Genomic DNA, 11,864 nt, shown 5'->3' with positions numbered 1-11,864 from the left:
CCTTTTCCAGTTCAAGACCATGGTCTCGGATTTGGAGGCACTGATCTTCATCCCAGCCGCTTTGCACTCGGCTGCGAACCGCTCCAGTGAGAGCTGTAGATCACGCCCTGATGAAGCCAATAGGACCACGTCATCCGCAAATAGCAGAGACGCAATCCTAAGGCCACCAAAACGGATCCCCTCAACACCTTGGCTGCGCCTAGAAATTCTGTCCATAAAAGTTATGAACAGAATTGGTGACAAAGGGCAGCCTTGGCGGAGTCCAACTCTCACCGGAAACGAGTCCGACTTACTGCCGGCAATGCGGACCAGACTCTGACACCGGTCATACAGAGACCTGACAGCCCTTATTAAAGGGTCCGGTACTCCATACTCCCGGAGTACCCCCCACAGGATCCCCCGGGGGACACGGTCGAATGCCTTCTCCAGATCCACAAAGCACATGTAGACTGGTTGGGCAAACTCCCATGCCCCCTCCAGAATCCTGCTGAGGGTGTAGAGCTGATCCAGTGTTCCACGGCCAGGACGAAAACCACACTGCTCTTCCTGAATCCGAGATTCGACTATCCGACGGACCCTCCTTTCCAGAACCCCCGAATAGACCTTACCAGGGAGGCTCAAGAGTGTGATTCCTCTATAGTTGGAACACACCCTCCGGTCCCCCTTTTTAAATAACTAAAACCCAAACCCAAAAATCCAGAACAGGTTTTGTGAAGTTTTATTTGGCATGTAGCTGAGGGGCCTATCCAGGAATCCTGCAAGAACAAGTGGGTATAGACAGTGGATGTACAGACTGGATTAAGCTAAACCTGACATTTAGGTATAATTGAAAAAGAATAATCCTGTTCCTCCCTATGATTTGTTTAAATACCCTCATACTCATACTTTTAATACAAATGTGCCAAAAGACCTGTTGATGTTAACCTAAATATCTGTTGCAGGGGCAAACAGTAAGGGAAATACATTAAATAAATGGGCACAGGGAGGATCACAAAGTAATGCAAACAACATTCATATGCATGAAATTAAAATAATTATAATAGTTAAAATAAGAGAGGTTATGACTCATTGAAAGTGGTCTTGCAATCCTTTATCATTGCACAAAAATATTAAGCATAAAGGATTGCAAGCAAAAGCAAAAGTAAAGCATTTTCATGGTCTGTGAAAGATAACAGCAGTGAATAAAAGAACAGCAGGAAGGTACAAAACATATCATTTCACAATATTTCACAATATTTGTCTTGTTCTGATGAAATGTACTAATTTTCTTAAAGTCATCAAGTTTGGAGAAAGGTAACGTGTTTTTGGTTAAAATCTATCTTAATGTTTTTGACTTTTTTTTATTAGTTTCTCCCTGATTGGCAGCCTTATTCTTTCTGATGTATATGTTTTTTTGTTTCTGTGTTTGATGCAAAAAATTGTATCTAGAAAAAGCATAAATGTATATCTATATATTGTTTGTATATCATAATGAGCAGATCAACAGGAATGAAGGGTGTGATCCATTCACATCCAGAACAGCTTTGTGTTGGACTTCCTGGTTCTATCTTTCACCATTTGACGGGATGGGACTCCAGATCCCGAAAACGTCTATCCAACCATGCAAACAACCAGAGCTGTTTGATTAAAAACACTTTCAGGGAAAACACACACACATAAACATTTTTTATTTATTTTTTTTTGCTGCTCAGTTGAATAGCGTTACCAAATGCTTTATAATTGCAGAAGTAATGGACTGAAATTAAGATAATGGAAGCAATCAACCAGAGATGGAAGCATGTTTTCTGTAACTGTGACAGCGTGTGTAAAGTTCTTATTCAGCTTTTTAATGGTTGGATATTTCATGTGTATTTGTATGATTTTTGTGAATTTTGTTCTGTTTGTTATCTATATAGAATTGCTTTATGGAGCATTGATGAGTGTAAAAGAATATTTCTGTTAAGCATAAAATGTAAGCAGCTTTCTGCAGCTCTTAGCACACAAGTACTGCAGACTGTTTTCTCTTCATTCACCTGTTTCACTCTCATGGACTATCTCTGCGGGCGGAAAAGCCACTTCCTTTATTCTGAGGAAACTTTGGTGTAACAACCTTTAAATAACAACTTGGTTCACATAAATTTTGCAACATAAAAACTTGTGATCTATGCAGTTTAGGAGTGATTAAGGTTTTGTAAAAACTGTTGTGTTTTTTAATTTGTCTTTTTGTCGAAGGCTAAATAAAGAAAATAAAATGACCCTGTTGCAAGAACTTTTATCACTTTGGGTATATCCTTTTATAAAGAAAGTCATTTTTCTGATGAAATAGAGCAGCAAGCTGATGCAAATAGGCTCCGCCTCTCATCGTTCTTTAGATATGTTTTACAAATATAACAAGTTTTAAGTCAACAAACTTTATATCTTTATATCCGTTACTGATTTTATATTTGTCTGGTTTGTGACTATCCAGATGTTGACAATAACCCTCAGTTATACTGTCTCATTGTTTTACTATATGTGCCCACATAATATAAACGCATAACAGTTAAAACTTTAAGTTCAAAAGACAGTTTGTATACTAAACAGTGCAAAAGTGAGTCATATATGTCATGTATATGTCATTCCATTAGAATATAATGAAGGTAACTTATTTTACTGGTGAAGATAATGTTAATACAGCCTCTAGTTCTTCCTGTTTCATTCACTATGGCCCGTCTCACCCGGTTCATAGATTTGGCAGCAAAGGAAGAAAACAATCATCAGAGAGAAAACACTTATAATATGTATATATTTATTACAATTGCAATTCCAAAGGGAAACAAACACAATGTTACCATAAAGCTTCAGTTAGTATATTACAGAAGTCCCCCTCTACGGCCATTGTAAGCGATTAGTCTCCCGGCAACCCCCCAATCCCATGTTTATTATAGGTGGTTGGGTCCTCACGGAGTAACTGGGTTTTTTTTTTCTTCTTTTTTTTTTTTTTTTAGAAATTAACCAAGCTTTTTTACGGTTCTTAAACTGTAAACCATCTTGAAAAGACCCCTATAAAACATCATGTGACTCCCAGTCTGGCCAGTTTATCACTGTTTGGGTGAAATGTATTACTTTTTGAGTGAGCCTTCAAAACCTCCACTAAATTAACAATTATTAACCTTATTTACCATGAAAGATGGATGTCTAACTAGGTGTACGACTAAATTAGACTTGCCACTACTATGAAATGTAAATACCTTTAAGTACAATTGCAATTACTAATCAGTAACCACAAGCAAAGGAAAAATGTCTCTATGTATATTCGTGTTGTTAAATCAAAACTAAAACTTTTTGAGACGATTTGATCACTGATATAAAGACTGCAGACGACCACGATTAAACTATTTAAAATCAATTAATCCAATAAATCCCTCTTACAGCAATCATTCTTTGTAATAGTAATATTTCCTGAACACACTAACTATTGAAAAAGCTGTATTTCAACAATTAAACACTTTCCTAACAACGACCAGCCGCTTTGACGTTTTCCAGTCTGGCTTCCGTGCTCACCACAGTACAGAGACCGCCCTTATCAAGGTTTTTAATGACATCTATATAAATACAGACTGTGGAAGAATCACCGTGCTGGTTCTATTGGACCTCAGTGCAGCATTTGATACTGTCGATCACTCCATTCTGTTAAAGCGCCTGGAGAACTGGGTCGGTCTCTCTGGTACAGCTCTCAACTGGTTTAAATCCTACTTAAAGGACAGGGAATTTTTTGTATCAGTAGGTAACTTTACATCAGAGATGACAAAAATCACATGTGGGGTTCCCCAAGAGTCCATCCTGGGTCCCCTCCTTTTCAATATCTACATGCTCCCTCTTGCTCAGATAATAAAAAACAACAACATCAGCTACCATAACTATGCAGACGACACACAGCTCTACATCACCATGTCACCAGGTGACTATGAACCAGTTCAGGCACTGAATAAATGCCTAGAAGAAATCAATACGTGGATGTGCCAAAATTTTCTTCAGTTGAATAAAAACAAAACAGAAGTAATAACATTTGGACCAATAGAGGAGAGATCAAAAGTTAGCACACAGCTCCAGCTGCTTCAGCTAAAAACCACCAATCAGGCCCGAAATCTGGGAGTAGTAATGGACTCAGACCTGAACCTCCAAAAGCACCTAAAGACAGTTACAAGGTCGGCTTTCTATCACCTGAAGAACATTTCTAGGATTAAAGGACTGATGTCTCAGCAGGATCTGGAAAAACTAATCCATGCGTTTATTTTTAGTCGAATAGATTACTGCAACGGTGTTTTTACAGGTCTGCCTAAAAAGTGGGTCAGACAGCTGCAGCTGATCAATATCTACATGCTCCCTCTTGCTCAGATAATAAAAAACAACAACATCAGCTACCATAACTATGCAGACGACACACAGCTCTACATCACCATGTCACCAGGTGACTATGAACCAGTTCAGGCACTGAATAAATGCCTAGAAGAAATCAATACGTGGATGTGCCACAATGTGTATTGTAATCCATGCGTTTATTTTTAGTCGAATAGATTACTGCAACGGTGTTTTTACAGGTCTGCCTAAAAAGTGGGTCAGACAGCTGCAGCTGATCCAGAACGCTGCTGCCCGCGTCCTCACCAAGACTAAGAAAGTAGAGCACATAACCCCAGTTCTAAAGTCCTTACACTGGCTCCCTGTATCTCAGAGAATAGACTTTAAAATACTTCTGTTAGTCTATAAATCCCTGAATGGCTTAGCACCTAAATACATCACAGACTTGTTATCGGTGTATCAACCATCCAGACCACTAAGGTCTTCTGGCTCCAGCCTACTCTGCATACCTAGAACCAGAACTAAACAAGGAGAAGCAGCATTTAGTTCCTATGCTCCACTTATCTGGAACAAACTTCCAGAAAATTGTAAAGGTGCAGAAAGCCTGAGTTCCTTTAAATCAAGATTAAAAACACATTTGTTTAGGATTGCCTTCAACTGTTCTAGTTAACTGAATCAACACTTCTTTGTTCTAATTTCTATCTACATTTTATTCCTACTTGCTTTTATTCTGTTTTAATTTGCTATATTTTAATCATGTAAAGCACTTTGCATTGTCCCTGTACTGAATTGTGCTACATAAATTAATTTGCCTTGCCTTGCCTAACTAGACTAAATTAACAAAGCAAACAGCAAAGTGGTAAAACCTGGATATAATCTTTTAGTAATTTCCTAAATTATATAAGCCTCACTGATTTAAGCAATGACTAATCACTATTAAAACAGCAGCATGTGTAAATGAAATTGAAATAGATCTGGCTAATAGTGATGTGATGGTTCTTCAAAACAAAAGGGCTACTGCTAGCCCCAGTTAGCTAAAGATAGCCTCAACCTGCTAAGCTAGGAATGATCTCTTTGTAGCTTTGTATCGTCCACCAGGCCCTTACTCTCAGTTTTTAGATCGGTTCTCAGACTTCTTATCTGATTTGGTGTTAAACACTGACAAGGTTATTATAGCGGGGATTTAAACATTCATGTTGACACTGAATGTGATAACCTTAAAGTAGCCTTTAATACCATCCTAGATTCAATTGGTTTTGCTCAAAATATGCACAAACCGACACATCTTTGCCTTCATACTTTTGCTGATATATGCCATTGATTGTGAAGAATTAACAGCATCTCCTCACAACCATGTCATTTTAATAACCTTTAAACAACATACTTTAAAACATTGTCCTTGTTGATTCAGAACCAAATAAGGATGGGTCATTGGATTATTTCTGGGTTTAAGTTAAAACCCTATAACCTTTTAATTTTGAAAATTAACAACAAAAACAACGGCTATTGTAACATAAAGGTAAACACAAGGCAATCATGTCTGAAACCAAAGATTCTGCGGGAGAAATAGACCTTGCTTCACTAAAGAGAAAGAGAGGACAAGCTAAAGCAGCTGTAACTAAAGCCCCATTTACACTACCCTTGTTAAACCGATCGAGGCTGAGCTCGGTCCGAGCTTGGTTCAGTTAACCAAGCCGAGCTTGGTTCCGAAGACTTTTTACACACCACGCTTATCTCGTTTCCTTGGTTTCCTCGCCTCCTAGTGATGATCTGCGGTACTACTGCTCTCTGGGTTTGAAGGCGGCACCACTTTATCATGAATGACCCAACCAAAACTTCTGACTTGAACATTTCCACGCTCTTGGCATTGCTTCAATACCGACTGACTCATATGAGACAGTCCACTGATAGCAATCAGCAGTTTCTTCTCATCAGTCTGCGGACTGGCTGAAAGTTTTAGATCCCGTCCAAGAGGAGTTGAAGGCGAGTTGAACGCGAGACGTGGGGTAAACTCCCCCTGCAACCCTGATTTGCATTTGTATAGCTCACAGCATTTTCATTTACATGTTAAAGCCTCCCCTAGAATTAGGAGGAGGGGGGTCTTGGGGGGACAACTGCAAGCAAGGCCCACGCCAATGGGGTACCGCGCACGTGACGTCACCGTCTCAAGAGCAACGCCCTTTTTGCCGCTTAGGTAGGGCATACAGGAGAGAACGCACGGATAACCCAGCTATTACAAGCGCAACAGAACCAGCGATATGACCGACTTTACAGCCGTTAAACTTTCCCAAGACGATGTCCCAGGCGCACGGATTACTGGTCGCACTGTCGAAGAACACACCAACCTTCAGCTCAAACGATGGCTTGAGGTTCGAGGGCTTAAAAAGACTGGAAAACTGGCCGAGTTGATGAACGGTAAGCTTTGTTTTTTTTTTCCTGCGTGGCGGTCATGGCAGCGTCGGCCGTTTTTTTTTTTGTTGTTTGCAATCACCGTCCAGGAATGGGTATATGTTTAATGTTTGTCTCATTTGAAATGTTTTTGAGTAAGCAATCCTGGTAGCAGGGTATCATGTTAGCGCCTGCTACCATGATAGCCTATATGCTATCATGGTAGCAGGCGCTACTTTATTAACATGTCGGCCACCAAAATACTCTTACCTTGACTTGATGTCGCTGGAATTGGGTCAGGATGTTCTTCGGTTGTGCCCTTTCCTCCGACAAAATGCTTGCTACATATGTACTTGAATTTGGTAACTTTTTCCGGGTTGAACTGTTGTGTAGGCCGACCGCCCCGGTCCCAGCGCACACATTTCTCCTTGGCAGTCTTGAAGAAAACATCCTTCATATGCGGCCGATCAGCGTACCTCGAGTCGCTGTTGCACGTTCCATAGCAACAATGTTTAAAAACCATGGTCTTAGATTTGGAAAAAGCAGTCGTTTACCGAGTAAAACCTAGGCTAACGCACGTCTCTTTTACAGCGAAACAGCGGCGGGTTTCCGGAGTTTGCCCCACTGCGTACCACGTGATGTGACGTCATCGTGACGTTGTGTTTCTAAAAATAGCTCGCGCGCGGTACCCCATTTCTGACAATTCATGGCAGTTTTCGGTGTTGCCTGCAAATTACCGTGAACAGCCGTTAACTTGAACTTCCACGACAATCTACAGTGCCGCATAGTGACGAAAATCACACTTCAGCAGTGTTTATGAATGTCGAAAATGTCAGCTGACCGCACGGAGATGACGCGGTCTGCTCATGCGCTCTTCGGTATCAGATAACCGAGATAAGGAAAAACCGAGCCGAACCCACGTCTGGAACTGGTCTGCCTTTAGCGGGGCCCGGTTGTGTCTAGTTCAGTTCAGTTTACGTTCCATTTACACTCGATAGTTATCTCGGTTACTGAGCTCGGACTGGTCTCGGCTCGGTTAAAAAGGGGTAGTGTAAACGAGTTGTAAGATGATAACATCGGCAAACAAAAAAATCTGAGAGACTAAGCCAGAAGAATTAAAGTTAGTGCTGCAGAGCCTCGACCTGGCCCTTGCACAGCTGCAGGAGGTACATAAATGTTATCATTCTTGGCTCGCCGATGATATCAACAGAGAAGAGTCTGATGCTTATCTTAATGAACATTCACGATGTGCATCATGAAGCTCTAGCTTGGCTGTAAGACAAAGCTAATGTTAATCCATATGTTGATGGTGAGTCGGATGTCACTACACAAGTTCATTTGTTCAGTGAACCTCCAGCTGATATACTAAGTGATGAAGATTCCACATCAGCAGAACTAGAAAAAATCCAAGCCCTTATAAGGAAAGAGAAGGAAAACTTTGAGCTGTTGCTTAGACTCAACCAAGAGGAATTTGAGCTGGAGCTTCAACAACTACATCACAAGGCTGAGCTGGATGCACAGATGCTACATAATCAGCAAAAGATGCAAACCCTAACGGCAGATTTCCATTCTACACCCAAAACTGGCAAAATTCCTACTCCACCACAACCCTCGCCATCCCAGATGGCAGATGATTCGATTTCACAACTGCTGGAGTTCTCAAGGCAGCAGTATTAAGCCAATGTAAACAGTCTCAGGCTCCCACCAACAGATCTGATCAGGTTTGATGGTGACCCCCCTCCAGTATTGGAAGTTCATGAGGCTTTTCACCACAATGGTGGACAAAGAGTCTGTTTCTGCTGAAGAAAAGTTAACTCGTCTGCACCAGTACACAGAAGGAAGGGCTCGAGATGCTATTTGTCACTGTCTATACAACCCCAATCCCAGTGCATGTTTTAAGCAAGCACTCAACTGACTAAAATCAAGATTTGGAAATCCTCATTCCATCTCCCAAGCTTGGGTTGAAAAGGTTTTGAACTTTAAAAAGATCAGAGACAATATGCAACTCAGAGACTTTGCGGACCAGCTGAGAGGTTGCAAGGACACACTTGCTGCAATGAAATGTGAGGAGGAGCTCAGTGGCCGCCACACATTATTTGAGATAATTAGCAAGCCACCATCAGATCTCAGGGCCAAGTGGCTAAATAAAAACTACGACATCGCAAAGAAAGGACGTCTACCGAAACTCAACGACGTTGTCCATTTTGTGGAGACAGAGGCTGAAAAGAGATCTGATCCAGTCTTTGGTGGGTTAATTAGCTGCAAGAAACCTGAGAAGCTAAACAACTTTACATCACCTACCAAAATCTCAAAGAAACGTCGTCAAAACCACCCCACCACTGTCAAAGTGGCTGCAGTCCATGAGAATAAGCCCGCACGTACCAAGCAGCCAGCTTATTTAAAATGTCTTGAATGCTCAGAGCACCATTTCTTAAACCAGTGCCCAGGCTTTCGATCACTAACAGTGCCGGAGCTCTTTATGGTTGTTCTAAAGAAAAACCTGTGGCAAAACTGTTTCATGATTGGGCACAGTGCAGAGATTTGCACGCGCCACTGGGTGTGCAATGTGCCTGGCTGTGGACAGAAACACAGGAAATGGCTGCTTCCTAACCACGCTAACAGACAGAATACAACAGAGGGCCAGGACAGGACTGATGACAATAAAACTACCCAACAAACACAACCTATCAGATCACCTAATGTCACATGTGGATTCGCTGGAGCTGCTGCTGAGACTCATGGGCTCGTTCATATACCACGGGCCGTCTCATTCATCCGGCTCGATGAGTTGGTAACAAGAGAGAGAAGTCAGTAAAATCATGGCAGAACAGTTAAAACATATTCAATTCAATTCAATTTTATTTATATACCGCCAAATCATGAAACATGTCATCTCAAGGCACTTTACAAAATCAAGTTCAATCATATTATAGAGATTGGGTCAGATTATACATATTGGTCAAAAATGTCCTATATAAGGAAACCAGTTGATTGCATCAAAGTCCCGACAAGCAGCATTCACTCCTGGGGAACCGTAGAGCCACAGGAAGAGTCATCTGCATTGTACATGGCTTTGCTGCAATCCCTCATACTGAGCAAGCATGAAGCGACAGTGGGAAGAAAAACTCCCCATTAACGGGAAGGAAAACCTCCGGCAGAACCGGGCTCAGTATGAACGGTCATCTGCCTCGACTGACTGGGGTTACAGAAGACAGAGCAGAGACACAACAAGAGAGACAAAAAAGCACAGAAGCACACATTGATCTAGTAATCTGTTCTACATTAGATGGTAGTAGCGGGTCTTCTCTGGATGATGTCACAGTTAAGAGAACGCCAGACCAGGTGTACCTACTATGAAGAAAAAGAGAGAGAGCAAAAAGTTAAAAGCTGAAATGATGACAGTCATTTCAATGTAATACAAGGCAAAACTGGAGAACAGTAGACTGAAGAACAGTAGAAATCAGTAGAGTGAGAAAATTAGACCCTGATGTCCTCCTGCAGCCTAGGCCTATCACAGCACAACTATAGAGATAGCTCAGGGTAACATGAGCCACTCTAACTATAAGCTTTGTCAAAAAGGAAAGTTTTAACATTAGTCTTAAAAATAGACAGGGTGTCTGCCTCACAGACCAAAACTGGGAGTTGGTTCCACAGGAGAGGAGCCTGATAGCTAAAGGATCTGCCTCCCATTCTGCTTTTAGAGACTCTAGGAACCACCAGCAGACCTGCAGTCTGAGAGCGAAGTGCTCTGTTAGGAACATACGGGGTAATCAGAGCTCTGATATATGATGGAGCTTGATTATTAAGGGCTTTATACGTTAGAAGGAGAATTTTAAATTCTATTCTTGATTTAACAGGAAGCCAATGAAGGGAAGCTAAAATTGGAGAAATATGATCCCTCTTGTTGATTTTCATCAGAACTCTTGCCGCAGCATTTTGGATCAGCTGAAGACTTTGAACTGCATTTTGTGGACTTCCTGATAGTAAAGAATTACAATAGTCCAGCCTTGAAGTAACAAATGCATGGACTAGTTTTTCAGCATCACTCCTGGACAGAATGTTTCTAATTTTGGCGATATTCCGGAGGTGAAAAAAGGAAACTCTGGAAACCTGTTTAATATGAGATTTAAATGACATGTCTTGGTCGAAAACAACACCAAGATTTTTAACTTTATTACCAGAGGCCAAGTTAATGCCATCCAGATTAAGTGATTTATTAAGAACTTTATTTTTTGAAGACTCTGGCCCAAAGATTACAACTTCTGTCTTGTCAGAATTTAAATGCAGGAAATTTAAAGTTATCCAGCTTTTGATGTCATTAAGACATGACTGCAGTCGAAGTAACTGATTGGATTCATCAGGATTTATGGATAAATATAGCTGAGTGTCATCAGCATAAAAGTGGAAATTAATCCCATGCTGTCTGATAATTTTGCCAATCGGAAGCATATATATAGTAAATAGAATTGGTCCAAGGACTGAACCCTGTGGTACTCCACAGGTGACCCTAGAGTTTGAGGAAGATTTATTATTAACATAAACAAACAGGAATCTGTCCGACAGATAAGATTTAAACCAGCCTAATGCTTTCCCCTTAATCCCTACAGTATGCTCAAGTCTTTGTAGGAGAATATTGTGATCAACTGTATCAAACGCAGCACTGAGATCTAACAGGACAAGTATAGACACAAGTCCATTATCTGAGGCCATGAGAATATCATTAGTGACCTTCACCAGAGCTGTTTCAGTGCTATGATGAGCTCTGAAGCCTGACTGAAACTCCTCAAGTAGGTCATTACTTTGTAAATGTTCACATAGTTGATTAGCAACTACTTTCTCAAGAATTTTAGATAAGAAAAGAAGATTAGATATAGGTCTGTAATTTACTAACTCATCTTGATCAAGAGATGGTTTCTTAAGTAAAGGTTTAATAACAGCTACTTTCAAAACCTGTGGTACATATCCATTTACTAAGGATAGATTAATCATGTCTAAAATAGTGCCACTGATCAAAGGGAATATGTCCTTAAACAACTTGGTTGGGATTGGGTCTAACATACAGGTAGAAGGTTTAGATGAAGCTAAAATTTTAGATAGCTCAGAAAGCTCTACTGCTTCTAAACAGTTCAAACACTGCGCAGATTCTAAAGATTCCTCCA

The sequence above is a fragment of the Fundulus heteroclitus genome, chromosome 19 (assembly GCF_011125445.2).
Source record: "Fundulus heteroclitus isolate FHET01 chromosome 19, MU-UCD_Fhet_4.1, whole genome shotgun sequence".
Lineage (NCBI taxonomy): Eukaryota > Metazoa > Chordata > Actinopteri > Cyprinodontiformes > Fundulidae > Fundulus > Fundulus heteroclitus.
Note: the sequence above shows the minus strand (reverse complement) of the source record.